This window comes from Nipponia nippon, unplaced genomic scaffold (assembly GCF_047370975.1).
Source record: "Nipponia nippon isolate SJK-2023a ecotype South Korea unplaced genomic scaffold, ASM4737097v1 scaffold_6, whole genome shotgun sequence".
In the NCBI taxonomy this organism is placed as follows: Eukaryota; Metazoa; Chordata; class Aves; order Pelecaniformes; family Threskiornithidae; genus Nipponia; species Nipponia nippon.
In genome coordinates this window covers 75,108,036-75,125,105 of record NW_028262380.1, presented here as the reverse complement: position 1 = coordinate 75,125,105, position 17,070 = coordinate 75,108,036, and the positions used below count along the sequence as shown (strand labels likewise).

Sequence of the window (17,070 nt, the reverse complement as noted above, 5' to 3'; positions counted from 1 at the left end):
GTGCCATTTCACGAACATAGGGGCTACACTGTCACCACAGTATGGCATTCGTCATATTAAATGTCATTAATCTGTGAGGTAATAAAACTCTGTATGCTGCCTTTTGCTCAGGAATTAAGAGTCTTCATGCCAAACCATAGAGCTTTTTCTGCCTTTCAAGAAGTAGTAACCCAGCAGCATGATTATCTCTTTGCTATAAGCAACAAACTAATATGGTTTATGGCTCTAACTGCAACCTATTTTCAAAGTTTTTTCACAGAGGCACAGATTTTTGTAGAGGTATTGGTTAGCGATGATTTAGGGTGGGATTAACGAGTAATCACTCACTCACCAAAAGCAAGATGTAAGGTGGTGTTTTAATTCCTTCCACACAGGCAATACTCACACCCAGAGCAAGATTCTGTGGTTCTGTCAATGGGATCAGCTTGTTCCCATTTTTCACGAGTGTTTTGGTGGGCTGGAGGGGGAAACCTTTAAAGCGATCACAGGAAGAAAGAGGAAGGCATATACATAGTGCAGGGGTAGGCACTGCCAACATCCAGAAACACTTCAGATTTCATTAGCACTGCTTGGTGTTCCTATGGTGTCAGGGCTTCACGCCCGAGCGAAACAGACACATGGCGTTCTCTAATGCCTAGACAAAAGAAAAAGCATTACTATAGTATATAATTTTACCTACAGAGAAATGCCAGATTTTCATAACTTTTTCATACCAGATTTTCATGCTTTTGTTTAGGGTTACAGTGAATAAACATTTCTGACTTTGAAGGGATTTCACCCTGAACAAAGTTCCCCATATTTTTAAAGGATATCACTAAGAAACTTATCCTGGGATCTGCACTACGTAAGCAAGGAGCTTCAATTTAGCTTCACTAAAATTCAGAGGGTTTAGTGAAGTTCCCTGAAGCAGCTGCAGTCTGCCCCTGCTTTGTAAGCTGAAGGACCTATAATTTATAACTTGAAACATTTCACTTCTTATGGGTTCACTCACTCTAGAATGTCAAATGCATATTTTCCATGAACACTCCAATGGTGGAGCACTGAGCTGAGTTACACTGTGGTTTAAGGTTACAATAATCTTTTGCCTTGATAGGATCAGTAACCAAAACTAAATATTAAACACTGTGCATGAAAAATAAGTGTCCATTTCCGGAGTCATTTTTACAGCCCAAGGCAATATTTCAACGTATTTGTATTCTGCTCTAGAACTTCTTATTCTGTTTCAGTTTTTCTTTCTTTTGTTCCATTCATGGAGCAAAATTCCATGTGGATGTACTCTGCTCTTTCTTGAGGGAAGTAAATGTATTTTTAATTAATTTAGCAAATTATTCACATTGCTGAGGCAGAAATAACCTCTATACTAATACCAAGTTCAGTAGCCCTTTCACGGCAGCTGTTAACACCTCTTCTCACTGCCAGAAACTTCCGGATGGCAACTTGGAACAGAGTCTTTCCATTTCACAGCAAGATAAGCAGTTCTAATTCTTTCTCTGTTGGAGCAAGACAACAGTATTTTAGCCCAGGGAAAGGAAAAAAAAAAAAAAAAAAAAGAAAAAAGCAAATATCAAAATTATGAAGTGAAAAACTCTTAACTGAAAACCAATACATTCCTTTTCTAAAACCAAGGAAGAAAATTAGGTTGAATGAGAGCCCACAGAATAAAAGGAAACAGACAAAACCATGGGAGAAAAACAGGGTGGAGAAGAAGCAAGAGTGTGAGCAAGCACCAGGAGCTGAGGGAATCAATAAGAAGGTTATGATCTAGGGGGAGAGATATAAATCTATAACAAATCATATGCCATAATTCAGCTCCAGCTCCAGATGGACAGAAATGAAAGACAGGACAATATCATAGTGGAAAGAAGAAGGGGGAGAGAGAGAAAGAGAACCACAGATTATTTTACTTTAAACATCATATAGTTTATTAGAAAAACTAAATGCGAGTCTGCAGCTAAAGAACTGTCAGCTGCAAAGTTCATCTGCTATGGCTCACTTTGCCCTTGTGTATTTTAGCAATTTTAATTATAATCTTACATAATTCTAAGTAATTTTTGCTAATATGTTTCTGCTCCAATTTCAGGCAATGAAACATGGTCTTACTCAGACCTCTAAAACAATCAGTAAGTTCCATAAAGCGTGTACTGTCAAAAGGCCAAAGCCATAAAACTCACGATTCTCTTATACAATGTGAACAGAGCACTAGAAAATATACCATAGGGAATAATCCGGTGTTGGCGAAGAGATAGACAAGATGACTTAACGGGCCTTTTCTATCAATTTCTATGATGTTATCAGTGCAGTACTTGACCTTTTCTTATCAATCACGTCTGCTGTCACATGGGTAGTTTAAAGAGCTTTCAATGTTTTTAAATACCCAAGGAGGTAAAAGATGGCTGTATCATTAGACCATCTGACCTTAAGCCTTGCCGCAGGACAACAAGGTTCTCCTCCCATTCTTTCCACGCTTACAAAATTAAAAATAAAAATTAATTCCCAGATCATCTACATCTCCATGCTCAACCATATAGGACTTGACTCACCTCTACAAAGGGCTGCAAGAAGCTGGGTCAAATCATTCCCTTGTCCCAGTCAGCACTGGCTTCTTGAGCTGAGGAGCCACAGCAAACCTAGCTGGTTGTTCCTGCGCAAAGGAAAACAGGACATGTTGGTAGAATGTGGCACACGTAAGGCTTAGGGGATGCCTCTCCTCTCCAGTCCATTGAATTATTTCACACATTTATGCAAGCCAGAAGGATACTTTCTCAAGACTATTAGTCCTGTACAATTCTAACATCTACAAGCAATGACTTATTTATAGTATTTGCTACATTTAGACTTTTCTGTGCACGTGTACCTCTGCTGTTGCCCGAACATCTGCAGGAAGTGAAAGATGAACAGTTGTACAGATACTCATGGGACAGTTCTGATCAAAGGGGCTCCCGTGGATGTCTTGATTTCTCTCTTGCTTCTGTCACACTGAATCAGCAGAGAATGCGACTTCCAATTAACATGAACCACAAACCAGAAATACCAAACAGTGAACAGTTGAGCTTATTTATTGCTGATGGAATTTCTTCAGGTGGAAACATTTCACTGTTGAGATCATGTTCACCTGTCCGTAGCATATAGCTAGACTGAACCCAAGAGAATGAAACACACAAGTCTCTTCACTGGGATCGCACAAATGGAGCAAAGAAAATATGTCAAATTATCATCTTTGATAGTTCACCTAGAGCCATAACCACTCACTTCTCCATTCTGTTTGGAATTGTCTCCTTCCATTAAGACAAATTTTCCCTAATAGCCTCTATCATGGAATTCTTTTGCCCTCACACTCCATGATTCAACTCCCCCACATCCTGAAAGGAAAACAGCTGTCTACGCCCAAACTGCTTTACCAATCCAGCAGAACTACTGTAAGCAGGTCCGAAATTCTTGTTGTTTTATTTGGAGACTTAAGGAAGATTATGGAGTAAAGCATCCTCAACGTGAGTCTCCAGGGGCACGATATTGATTCCTTCTAACCACAGCAAGTTACAAAACATCTGACATGTGCAGATCTTGGTGGATCAGCTGCCTTGCCAAGTAAGCAAAGAGGAGATTAAATTAAATAATAGAACTCAAAATATGAAATATCGTCCACTGCTCCAGGATCTTTTTCCTCACTGGTTGCAAGTGAAGGCAGAAAGATGATCCCCACCACAGCATGCGCTTTGAGGGCTGGGTATGCAGCTGGCAGGTACTCAAGCCTATATTTAAAAGCATAGTGGGGGTGGGGGAGAACAGAGACGAGGGGGAAAGGGAGAGTTGCTGAGAAGAGTGGGCTATTTTGGGCCACAAAATGACTTTGTAATCTAGAAAGAGTGGGTTTTTTCCTGGGGAAATAGGAGGTGGGGGAGAGGGATGGAAGAAGGGAAAGGTTTTACAGTTCCTTCAAAGTAGTTAGAAAAATTTTAAAAAACCCAAACTTAAAATATGTGAAACCTAAAGACAAGAAATCTTTTAAAAACCTAAGTTCTGATAGTCTCTCCCTCAGCAGTGCATGGACAAGCTCTGTCATTGCAAACATAAACACTGTTGTGAACAGAAAGGACAGGAGTAAAATGGTTTTCCTCCTTGGAAAAACGTATCTGCTCAGTATGCATTTTGAACATGTCCACCACAGATTTATTGAGGGTCTGCAAGTGGTCTGACAAGTTAGCTAATTAGAACAAAAATAATTCTACATAAAAGAGCATCCTTATCAGTCTTCTAGGACCTGATAAGTCCCTAGCAAATATGTTAATTAAAAAGGACTAGGCCAGCTGAAAGTGAGGATGGTATTTCACTTCTCAATATATTGCTAGGGTAGGAATTTTTCTTCTTTGTAACTGAAGTTCATTGTAGATGCCTTCTTACTTATGTGATATATTAAAAAATGTACTTTATTTCCTGCCTTTATTAAAGATTATTCCTCTGACAATACCATTTTTTTCACTTGTTTAACCTCCTTTTTGGAAAGTTACTTAAAAGTGCATAAAGATTACTTAAAATATGGTTCAGGAGATATCTCTCTCATAACTGTTACTGTATTTCCCCAAGAGACAGATGAGGGGAATATTAAACTTAATGTAGTATATTGTATGATAAAATGAACACCATAATAATTAAGAAAGCCTTTACATTGTAAGAGAATCTTAAAATGGTCTCAAAAGGACTGGAAGAATGCCAGAAACCCTTCTAGTAAACAAGGTTGTCTTTAATAAAAAGTTGTCTAAAATTTGCCAAATTAGTCACAAGCCCATTCCTGCTTCTTTTAAACCAAATGAGAATTAAAAACTAGGAAAGAAAAATTACATTTAGGAGCAAAGATTCAGAACCACTTTTAAACATGAGAAATACGTTACAGTTACCTGCTTGCCAGGCAGATCTGCATATACCAGTGGCCTTTATTCCCAACTGTACCGTCTTTCTGAACCATTTGCTTCACTTTCCGTCCTTTCATTTCTCATCTGTAAATAACATCACTGAATTATTCTACCTCCTTGACAGGGTGTTGTTAAGATTAATTAGTTAATGTCTGGAAAGTGTTAGAAAGACAAAAAGCATTATAAAAGCACCGGCTTGCATTGGAGAGCTACAGAAAGGCAAGAGACCCTTATTATCATCGATCCAAGAGTAAGAACAGTAATATTATAAAAACCAACATGTTGGAATTTCAAGAAAAAGAATGAGCAAGAACAGAGGAGGGGAACCCTGCAAAGGATCCATTCTTAGTTTACAGAGACTCTGGACATTGGCTTGCATTCTCATTAAAGCTAGAAGAATCAGAAGTTCTGCCAGATACATAATGTAATATAAAAACTATTTTAAAATAGAAGTCTTGCTTTCCACAAAATGCATTTTCCAAACCTCTTATTGTGCTCTTCTCACTTACTCATTACAGCTCTCTGTTCTGCTTGCTTATAAAAACGTACTCTCACTGGTTTTCTTTTTACCTTTCTTCTTAGTCCGGCCTTCACAATTCACTCTCGTCTATCTCTTGTATTACTATGTCCCATATCAAGATTAAATCCAGATGAGATTTCCTGCCAAAACAGAAATAAATTCCTTCATGAATTGGACCCGTCTGCCCAGAGATGTAATGGGATTAAAAACAATAACCCTATAATTTCACTATTGCTCTAGAAAATACACTCCTTCCCTTCAAGATTTTTTTTTCATCTTCAAATTCCAAAACCACAGCACTTGAAGGGGAGAGAATCTCAAAGATAAAGACGACTGAAGGGCAGTTTCCATGCACAGTAAGTGGGAGGCTAAGTTTCAGTAGCAGGACAGGGGTGTGAAAAAGACTATAACAATGCAATAGTAGGACAGATGCTCCAGGGGCTCTCTCTTTCAGTGATCCAGTGGCAGACACACACACGCATACACAGACATGCGCACAGCATTGCAAATTTTGCAAGTTCCTGGCCAGTCTTGCTGCTTTAGATGTTTTCCTTAATCCTCCAAACTGCTGTTAAGTCACATGAGTTTTATATCAGACAGTGAAATTTCTCACTCATGCCAATATGGTCAACGATTTTGAAATGTGAATTCCAGCCAACCAAAAAGAGTAAAGGAACTAAGTTTAGCATCTTTAATGCAGTGTTTTTCCTGGTTATATATACACAGACACACATGCACAAACCTGCACATAAACAAATCAGTCTCACACAGGCAAAGGAGATTTTATTTTTCTTTCTTCCCCAAGTACATCAGGACAAAAGAACAGCCAAGAATCATCTGCCACTTTTTCACTGCAGCCTGAGTGTAATTTAATGAAACACAGAAACTTCCGATACTCTCAGACTGCATATCTTTTTAGTAATCAGTAGGCAGATGCATTTCAGGACAATGAAGAAAAGGAGAGCTAGAAATCAATCTCATAAAAATCAGCCAGTGTATTTGGATGCTTTGCCACTTCATCAAGGAAGAAGGGTTATGGGTATTTTATGTAAAGAAATGAAAAAGCAGTAGGAAAATTCTGGGAAAGTTGTCCCAGAAATACCCTAAACAAGGCATATTGTTTTGGTTTTCTCTTTTTACTAATGCCATAAGGAGAAAACAGCTGGCCTTCATGGCTATATAGTCAGATTTCAAACAGCAAATAGGCACCGGGAAATGAAAAGCATCTTTTGCACAACTTGATCATTAAAAACTTTTAAGGGGTATCCTTTGATTTTTCCCACTAGTGTAAGAGTACAAGCAAAAATAAAGTGAGTACTCCTGTCTACACATATATATGAATTTTACTCAAGCACACTTTAAATCCACATAAAATATACAGCGTTTATTGTATACTGGTGATGGATTAAACAAAATTTGGTGTATTACTAAACTCAGAACTTTATCAGCATCTAAATATATTATTATAATAGGATACTTTTGCCAGCAAAACGTCCAATCTGACAAAAACTAGACTTCTTTAAAAAGATTTAGTTGCCCTGAGCTCATTGGCATCAGTTATGCTCCTACTCCTCCCTTTTTTTCCTTTTCTAAAAACACCCCACAGTTCTTGTCAGCCTTTCCCTGACTTTACATGATGTGTATTTAACCAAGCTACGGTCAACCAAATCACCACGCCTGCTTCCATTATATATTGATAAATTCAATTTGTATAATTTCTGCAGACTTCTCTATGTTCCTAGATTTGTAACAAATATCCACATATCAAAGGCTGAAAGAATTCAAAATGTCTTGCTAAGACACGTGCCCGTGATCTGCCCTTGAAAAGGCTGGACAGTACTATGTAATGTTACCAGCTTCCGCACTGGCATCAAATACACGCCTGCATCGTGTTCTTGGTGGGAAGCGGCCCATTCAGGACTTCCCCAAATATAGAGCAGAAATTCACTGAATGTTTTTCTTTTTCATAACAGCTAATTCTATTTGTTGCGTTTAGTAGTCAGCCACTGCCATTTCTCCTTTAAATGAAAAAGGCCTCACTGGATGCGATCTTTAGCTTGGGTTAATCAGCACAGCTTCACTGAATTAAAACAGCGTACTTCAGAACATAGCTCGTCTCATTCAGAAAAGATGAGTTATTCCACCTCCTAAGCAAACCAGTAGTACTCACTAGGAGTCCTTTCAGCACAAGCTTTAAAGCAAATCAATATACTGACAGCGTAGCACAAAAGAATATATTCTGGGGAAAATGCGTGCTCACTTGTGCAGATAGATGTACTAGATGTAGCTACAGGGATGTTCTGTTGTTTTCCCACCAGTGTATCTGTGGTAGAAGTAAAGAAAGAGCTGTGATCTTCAAGGCGAAAGCAACAAACATGACCAAGTGACAGCCTTCCAGCATTAGGTCCAGAGGCACAATTATCCCAGAGGGGAAAAATCTGGAATTCATAAAAAGCATTAGCTACCAAATATGTGACCACAGAAATTGCCAACACCAACTATTTGACCACAGAATCCAGGATACTTTAACCACAGCCGTTCCCAATTTAAAGCCAGAAATATTAATGTAATATATCTCAAATAGTCCAATATATCACATGGCAAATCCCAGCAAGGAAAGGACTGCTGCGCTTGCCTTCCCCCACCTGGGAGCGGGTGCGCTGGGTAAGGCGCTGGCCGCCAGCGCATTCCTGGGGACTGGCAGCACGGGCTGTCTCGCTGGGACTGAGCTCCGGCCAGCTGGCAGGAACCGCAGCCCACTTTCCGCTTCCCTCTCTTCTGAGTTCCTTTAGCTTTTTAGGAAATTATTCCCAAGTCCTTCCCACCGCCCAGATTAGTCCCTGGCAGCCAGGAAAAAAAAAAAAAATACACCGGAAGGACTACTCTTATGACATGGCATTTTTAAACATTTACGGCAAGAGACTGAGAAATCTGCCTTCACGGAACAATCAGACATCAGCTGTCAAAATCTATTTCATCTTATATAATGGTTGAGGTAATGGGACAAACCTATTTCCTTTTAAATTCCATAGAGCAGCATATTAAGGCCAGTTATCTCATTGTTCTTAAACACATATGCATTTTTTAATAAAATGGAAAAGAACCACCTGCATCAGACCAGCCATCTTCAACCACAGGCAACCACGTAAGAGTCCAGAGAAGCCTGATCACCTACTCACTCCCCACCTCTGCCTCCCTCCCCTCAAGACATGCTAGAAGCCAGAGGCAGGAGCACACAGTGTGCACAACAGATGAAATATGTGAGACACCGACATCAAGTGCCATGGGAGGATGAAAAACAACGAGGAACAGTGAGCACTCTAGGGTTGGGCTAGTCTGGGGGCAAAATTCAGCTATGTCTGGCTTTCAAAGGGCACCTGCTAGAGTTGCTGATCCATCTTATTAATCAGGGAATAACCCAAGCCAAGGAATCGCCACCAGGCTGTCAGGACAGTCCCAGCATCCCTGTTCTCCCAAGGCCTTCGTGCTACCAGCTGGGGCATCGCACTCCCAAACTTTTCTACTAAGCTCCAGCATTAGCATGCATTGGAGGAAGCAGACGGAACTCGCAGTGAGCACTATCAGCATGGTCCAGCTTTAATCCCAGGTTAAAATTAATTAATTCTGGTATATGAATCTTTATACTTTAGTACAAACAGTTTTTTTTTTTTTTTTTAAGTAAAGCAAGTCTTTCTACATAGCAGCTGTAGATAAATTATTCCAGCTGAGAAAGTCCAAGAGGTAAGACAAGCTTTACTGATCACAGTTCAATACCTACAAATAATGCCAGCCTTGTCTCCATCACCTTGTGGCAATTTAATTTCCCGAAAATATCTATCTGCCCATGCAGTTTAACCGCATGTGTAAGAATATCTGCAAAAGCAGCACTCACTGACTCCCAATGCATTTGCAGGAGCTGTCTTTGACATTCTGCTATTTTCCAGCTATGCAGTGAATTAGTTGCTTTCATATTCCTGTCTTGACAGGCAAAACAGATTTCTTTTTAAGATGTGTTAGTTCAATTTAGTTAATATAAAATACCTGAAAAACGCCATTAGGATGCTGACACACGTGTATCTCCCTTTACTGGCTGCCACCATTGAAATGAATGAACAAGTACCTGTTTTTTAATGCAGTCCTGTTGAAAACTGAAAATACAGAATCACTTTTTCTGGTGTTTTTTATGTTGACTGCAGGGATGAGATACATACTGATTCTTTACCCCCGTATCAGTAGTGAATGAGTAGTTTATACACGTAACGTATGTTATCTTTTTTCTCTTCAACGGCCACTTGTCAGTGGCCTCATCTGAGAAGAGCATCACGGGAAACTGTCAGAAGGTGTCTGACAGTAGTGTACATTGAAGCACTTGAGACTTGGGGGAGGTTTTAGTTCATTCAGGCAGAGGAAGCTGACTGTGAAATGGCAACACAGGAATCCGACGAGAAATGCACTCCATGCAAAAAAATTAAATGTAAAAGACGTACATTTTTCAACAGAGTACAGTGAGAAGGCAATAATGCAGAACTGTGTGCTGCCAGTGTAAGTCTGCAGAGACAAGCACGTAACAACTGGCTCTGGTAACGGCCCAGGCATCACAGCTGGGATCACAACACTCCAGCAGACACTATTCAATGACCCAGAGCTAACCCTTGACAAGGCACGTGGAACTTGGCGTGCAAAATAAGCTGGTCTCTGGAAGAGGGATGGTCCTCTGCCATTACTAAAAATCTAAAATGCTCTAAAATCAAATGAGGTAAAAAGACATAGAGATTTCAACGTCAGAATTACAAAAAAATATGCTGTAGCCAACACCATCAACTGTGAAAGTGCTCAGAATTCAGGGAAAAAGATGCAAGAACTATAAAGAGTTTCACCACTTGGCTACAAAGTTAGCGAGGGCCAGCTTAACATCCACAGAGTTGACAAACGTGACAACACCCACCGCTATCTCAAAATAATTATTCAGAGAAGATAATTATTCAGAGAAGACAGGATCTCAGAGAAAGATTAATGAACTATCGGTTAGAAAACAATACAGGCAATTTTTCCTTTTTATATTGGAAACAATCGTAGAAGCTAACATGATGGTATAAAAAATGCTCTTCTTTCTCTAAGAAAAATTGCAAGCAGTACAAGATGAACGGGTAAAGACTCAGGACTCCCGTTAAGGAAGAGTATGGGTATCAGTCAACAAGAAATTGCAAAGATGTAACGTAGCCATCTCAAAGACAGAAGTAGCAACTGCTGCACTGAAACGGGTGCTACCTCTTATCAACAAGACAAACTTACTGGAAAAGAGAGACAGCAAAGCAATTCAGGAAAAAGCTGGCTACTTTTTTAAGGACTCAGGAAGTCCTTGGAATGCAAAATACAGTTCAGAAAGTCTTCCCTGTTCACCCCAGAGTGATCCTGATCTTAAGAAAAAGGTGGGCACATTATTCTGAGAATCCCATACAGAGCAGAGGTCTCAACAGAACGGGTATATTTGCAGGTGACTGTTGCAAAAAAACAGGCATTTTGTTTCGGGAAAAAACCCAGAAGTATCAAATAAAAATGTACATGAATTTACATTTCCTAACAGGGAAGCATCTTCAAGATAAGGCTGGTATAGAATTATTTTTATAAAATTAACACATCTGCAAGTTTTTATTGCAAAACTCAAAACTTGTCATCATCTCCTTAGGAGAACCTCTTTCCTGGACTGCCACTTGGGTTCTGTACAGCTTCCACATTGCTTCACCAGGAAATACAACAGCTGCAAAGGGAAATAATTTCTACACAGAACACAGTCACGATTTGAGAAAAAACGATGCAAAGGTACAAGTAAAAGTTGTATCAACACTCTGAGTCCCCGCTCCTTCCAGCGTCACCTTCCTTCGAGCTCCCCTACTTCTTCCTTACCACTGCAACTCTTCTCCCTTACAGTTACTAACAAGTTTGGGCTAAGTGAAAAATCCCCATCACCAGGATTGCTCAAAAGTGAGTAATGAAATTGAATGCAGCAAAGGGATACAGGCTGGCAATAGCAAACCTGAGGAGATTACCAGTATACCTGCTCCAGACAGTCAAGGAAAAGATATGTATGTTCCTTGAAGCAGCAAACTACAGGGGGATTTTTTTTTTTTCCTCCTAATCCAGATCCAAATCTAGCAAGAATTAGATTTGCAGTTTGGAGGAAAGGCCAGGTTCTGGTAGACTGTACTAGAACTAGTCACACAGTAAAATTTTCTGCAGTGCAAATAAAGGTATCACAGTTCGTCTTCAAATTCTGCTCTTTGTTAAATACTTGCAGCCAGAGAGCTGAGCATGCTTTCACTTACATACTAGAAGAAATATATAGCTCAGCTGTTCTAATAGAGGAGTTGGAGGAGGTGAAATTCTCTGGTACCTCTGAAACATAGCAGTTGTCCTAACTAACAAAGGTTAATAAAAGCAAATTGCTTTTAAATATAAAAGCTTTAGATTTATTGTCTTCGTGCCGTGTGCCAGCTAACTTTATCATGCAGTCATGTAAGTATAAAATAAGGATTTGCAGTTGCACCTTCTCAGATGATGAGGCAAAGGATCATGGCAAGGAACACAAGCAACTTTTGCAGAAAACAGAGACTCTACCTAATTGGCAAAGGATGAGCAAAACCTTTATAACGGAGTCGTCCAAACAAAAACTCTCAGCCTTTAAAACAATATGACAATGTAATAGCTTTTCCTCTCACAGCATTCCTATCAAAAAAATCCCAAAAACTTGATTACTGAATAATAATTAATCCCAGGATCCCACCCGATGAGAGCGCCAAAATCGCTTGAACTTTTCCTATCCAAAATTAACTGCAGAACAAGCAGTGCTGAAGTCCAGTTGTCCAGGATTTTTTATTGTTAAAACATACTGTAAGTATTGTTTAATTCTCCAACTTTCTGAATAGCTGGCTAAGGCAATGGAAATCCCCCGTCATGTTTATCTATTCCTGGATCCCTGTTATTAGTCCTTGTAAATGCAAACCAGCATTATCACATTCTAAACACCTAAGCAAACTAGCAGTGTCCCAGGAAAGCAACACATATGCTACAGTCTACTGTGAAAAAAAATGATCGTAATAGAAAAGGCATGAGCCATTTTTTTTTTTAATTAGTTTTTTTCCAACTATTCACTTTTAACAGAGTCCTATGGAAAAGGATTTTGGAATATCAATTAGAAAAAAAAAAGTAACTTTGCTGAGCTGACATTTGGTTTCTGCGCAGCTGGAGAGAGGAACACACTCACCTGTGCACAGTCAAAAAAATAAAGACCATATGTGTTTTAGTATTTTTATGTTTAGAAGGGGAGTTCAAGGAGAGGTGGGCTTAGAAAGAGAGTACATTTAAAGAACGAAAGCAAGGAAGAGCAGTGGGTCTGGAACAGGAAAATTTCTCTTTTCTTAGAAGAAAGAGACAATTCCCCATGACTGCATATTACACATATTCAGACTAAGTAGTGGATTCTGCAAGGTGTTAAGTGTTCTGGCTTGGGTCCAACAAACCACTTAATCACGTCCTTAACTTTAACTACATCCACAGTCCTGTAGGACATCAATTAAGCTGATCCTAAAAAGACTACTTGAAAATGCTTGAAGTCACATGCTTGGAACTCCTACTGGATTGGAGCAAATCAACAGCCTTTAAAGCCTCCTGTTATTTGACGGGTAAAAGCAAAAGCTGTTAGAGCTAGAGCTGAGGGAAACTTGATTTGAAAACGGTCTGCCTTCAAAACCTGGTTTCATGAAACTTTTGTACTTCTCATTAAGATTAAAAATTCCAAAAGCATTGGTCCATCCTGTTCTCCTGTTACAAAGCACAACAGGAAAAAATAATAGCTCCCACTCTCTCTTCCCCCCTCAATTCTCAATTTTCCTTTTCTTCTTTTTTCGTTCTATAATTTTGGCTTTTATTCCTCAGTTTTGAGGAATTACAAAGTGGCAAGAAGAAAAAGCAATGGGACAAAACTTTGTTAATTCTATGGTAGGAAAGAAGGAAAAAAAATGAGGAAGGCATTAAACTGTCTATGCATTATATACAAAGTCTGAAATAAAAAAATTTGTAGCCTAAATGAAATATTTTTGCTTTAGGAGTGAGCATGTGTGAGACTGTAATTTTCTGATTTTTTTGAGGCCATCTTTGTAATCAAAGTTGGCGCTAGTTTAAAATAAAATAGCACTCAGGTACCAAAGGTCCAAAATAAACATCAGTAGCACAAGAATTGCAAATGCACGTGCAACAAGGGAGCCAAGTTTATCTGACTCTCAGCCCAGAGAATCCTGCTTCCCGCTAACCAGTGCCCTTTTTCTCCTATAACTGTGCTTTATATTGCTGCAAGACAGCTGGCACAGAAACCACCCCCTAAAAGTCAATATGCTGGCTCTTCAACTTGTGTTGCTACATCTAGATGAAGCAGGGGGGCCTGCATAGCTGTGATCCCACCACACGGTGCACACGCCATGCCAGCCAATGCTCCGGGGGCAACAGAGTCCTCCATCTCCTGAACATGTTTCCCACGCCAGGCAAAAGGTCTGCTGGGTCTATGGGTGAATTTTGAACATTGTGCTATTAACAATTCAGAGTCTAACAAAAAGACAAAGAATGAGTAGAGCTGGAGGTCAGTTGGAGCTCAATCATTTAAAAGCTTTACCTATAGGAAGTAGAACAGGAGAAAAAAAAATTCTTTTCACTCCATTCTATTTCTCACAGTTTCCACTTCCAGGCATTTTTCTTCCTCACGAGTTGTGTGCTATCAGCTGTTTTAATATGGGGACACGCTATTTACCATGGACTACATCCTGGAGAACTCCGCGTGGCTTTTCCCCTTGTAAGCAGTGTCATGAATAAAACACCGCAACAACACAGAGAGTAACTGGACGCAGACCACAGATGACTTTCTCAATTACAACGAAAGGGGAAAACCTAACTCCAGTGCTTTCACAGTCACAAACTACGCTAGATGGAAAGGTCTAGCAGATGATGGTGTGTGACGTTACAATCCCAATGCAGAATTTAACTAACACAGCAACTATTTCTATCAATGCAGCTTCAACCTCCCTGAGAAGCCCGGTGTTAGCCCCAGACACTGCTTGCTCCTGATGTCGGATCAGGAAGACACAGGAGTCACTTCCCAGAACATGGAGCTGTCCTCCCCCAACCCCTCACAGTATTTTTGTCAGTGCCAACGTTTCTTTGGAAATTCAGGAAGCCTCTGCACATCTGTGGTAAAAGCACTGGATTCAGCTTTATGTATACAAAAAAAAAAAAAATCAGTCTAAATAATATTATGTGGCTCTGGAGCACAATGAATAGACAGTATTTAATCAGAAAGACATGAAAAAACAAGATATTGTTTTAATGCAAACAAGCATGATTAAGCTAAGCTAAAATAATTTGAGTACAATGCGAAATAGTGTAGCTTTATACATTGGGGAATAGTTGAATCTTTTTCACCTCAGCTTAGCTTCTTGGCATATACAACCAATATAACTTGGCATATACAACCGTATAAAAGTTGTATAAACTATCCTGAAGAAACAAAAACTTGTAGTTGCTTCTTCCTAAGCTGCTTCCCTGAGCCACCTATTTCCAGGAGAAATTCTGTGTCAGATGCAAAAGAAAATAGCTTTAGGGTCCTGTGTGAAGCAAAAGCATTTTATATCCACTCTCACCTTATTGTCTGCAAACGTTTTCCAGTTGAAGCATTCTGTCAAGAAACATTTTGGGTAGACAGACCCAGCCATGTAATATGACAGAAAATGTTTGCGTACTGAAGATATTTAAATTAAGTTTATGCACTTTCCACTACTTTGAAACAGTTTTTTTTTTGAAACCTATTCTTAATTACAGCTGTGCTGTTTCCTCATATTGGTACCAAGTTTCAAGATGACAACCTCAAAGTAATACAAACCTCTGCTTCATTTTTTTGCTTATCTTTTTAATATCAATCCCTGATGTTAAATTATTACCTGTTCTTACTATTTAAAAAAGTAATTAAAATCCAACCTTCCTAATTGCAGATGAAAACTTAAAAATATAATGTGATTGCCAACTAAAAGTGTTAAATCATACCAGGGAAGACAAGGGAGACAAACTAGTAACAAAAAAAAAATCTAATTTGAAGCCAGCCTTCCGACTCCTGGGACAAAACTTTTTTTTTTTTTAAAACTTTATAGGATTCACAATTCTGAGCTACATCAATAGATAAATTACAAAAGGATCTGTTCTAAAACTAGCATTACCTTTACTGTCTTGCCAGCTCTTTTTAAATCGGTGATTACATAAAACCATTTATATTGGTGCAGTGTATCAAAGCAGAAGAGAATGAAACAATCTTTCTTGTGTATTTTAAGTCTATGCTGATTTTTGATTTTCCATCAGCCAGCTACAAAGTTTGATTGTTTCCTCCAGTCCCATGTAACTTACTAAGCTTGTTCTTTGTTTTGTTTTTCTAAAATCTTCTCAATACTAATTTCAACACAGGCAGCTGATAAAGAACAAAGTTTCAGGGGCAAAAAAAGGAGGGTAAGAGCTAGCCTTGGCTATTTTCCACAACTACATTGGCACGTGAATTCCTGCATCTGCACTCTACCACCTTATTTTCTGACTCAATTATCAAAAAACATATTGCGTGCAATTCAAAGCAGCCGGATTTTTTCTGCCTAACAGAGGATGGTCACAGAGAAGCTGAAGGACCGTGCCTTGGACTTTCAGTATTTGTTGCTATCGCAGATCTAGCCATGATGCACATTCACTTCAGCCACAGCAGAAGTGCTGAAGCTTTTCAGGAGTACCTTTCATCCATCTGTAAAGCCCCCCACAGTATCATCTAAGTGACGAAACGTTTTGATTGCAAGGGTAAAAGCCAACAGTTTTATCTTATACTTCAGCCATTTCATAGTAGAAAGGTTAAATATCAGTGCAAAGATTTAGATCATCACACTGCTTTCTTTCTGACACCCATTTAGAAACGTCACCCCTTCTCCCACTGCTTGGTTGTTAATCAATGTTCAGAAATGCAAAAGCAAGGCTAGAATATTTTCTGGAATATTGCCCTTTTTTCGAATTAGCTTACATCATTTATATGTTTAATCTCTTCCTGGCCGGAAGATAGAGTTTATAGCTCTGTCTCAAACTATGAATATGCTACACCCCTGCCATGGTATCTGCTCATTAGCTCACTAAAACCAAGTTCCTCAACCTGGGGAACATTCCCAGCAACAGACCGGGGGTGTCTGGAAGGAGCAAGCCCCCTCGTTCCCCAGCCTGCGGGCTGATGGCAACGCAGCATCATGGCAGCCAGCACGGCAGTCCTGAGGGCCGCAGCACCCGCTGCTTCCCACTGTGAGGGTTGTGGAGTAGCCAGAAAACACACATCGTCAGGGGTCTGCTGGCACAATCCTGGCTCCTCCTTGACTGACACCTACGCTGGCCCCCTGGCTGTCTTGAACAATTTAATATAGGTAAACCCTGCAGAGAAATATATCGGTGCATGCAGAGGATTACTGAACCTGTGTACAGATCAGGGAGTAGCTCCTGCATAACACCGTATAAGACAGGCTGTAGTCAAAGTCTTTCAAGCCTGAGTAAGTACATTTATATGAATTCATACATGAAAAAAGTTTAAAAGGA

General features: G+C 39.5%; 1 long non-coding RNA gene across 1 annotated transcript in view; it reads right to left on the bottom strand.

Moving 5' to 3' along the window:
* Positions 1–17,070, bottom strand: part of LOC148051575 (uncharacterized) — a 97,417-nt gene that overhangs the window by 16,847 nt on the left and 63,500 nt on the right. Inside the window, exons 3-7 of the long non-coding RNA XR_015700164.1 lie at positions 5,478–5,567; positions 4,893–4,991; positions 2,541–2,641; positions 1,368–1,490; positions 332–634 (exon numbers count right to left, since the gene is read on the bottom strand). This is a non-coding gene — a long non-coding RNA (uncharacterized LOC148051575). The remainder of the gene's footprint in view (positions 1–331; positions 635–1,367; positions 1,491–2,540; positions 2,642–4,892; positions 4,992–5,477; positions 5,568–17,070) is intronic.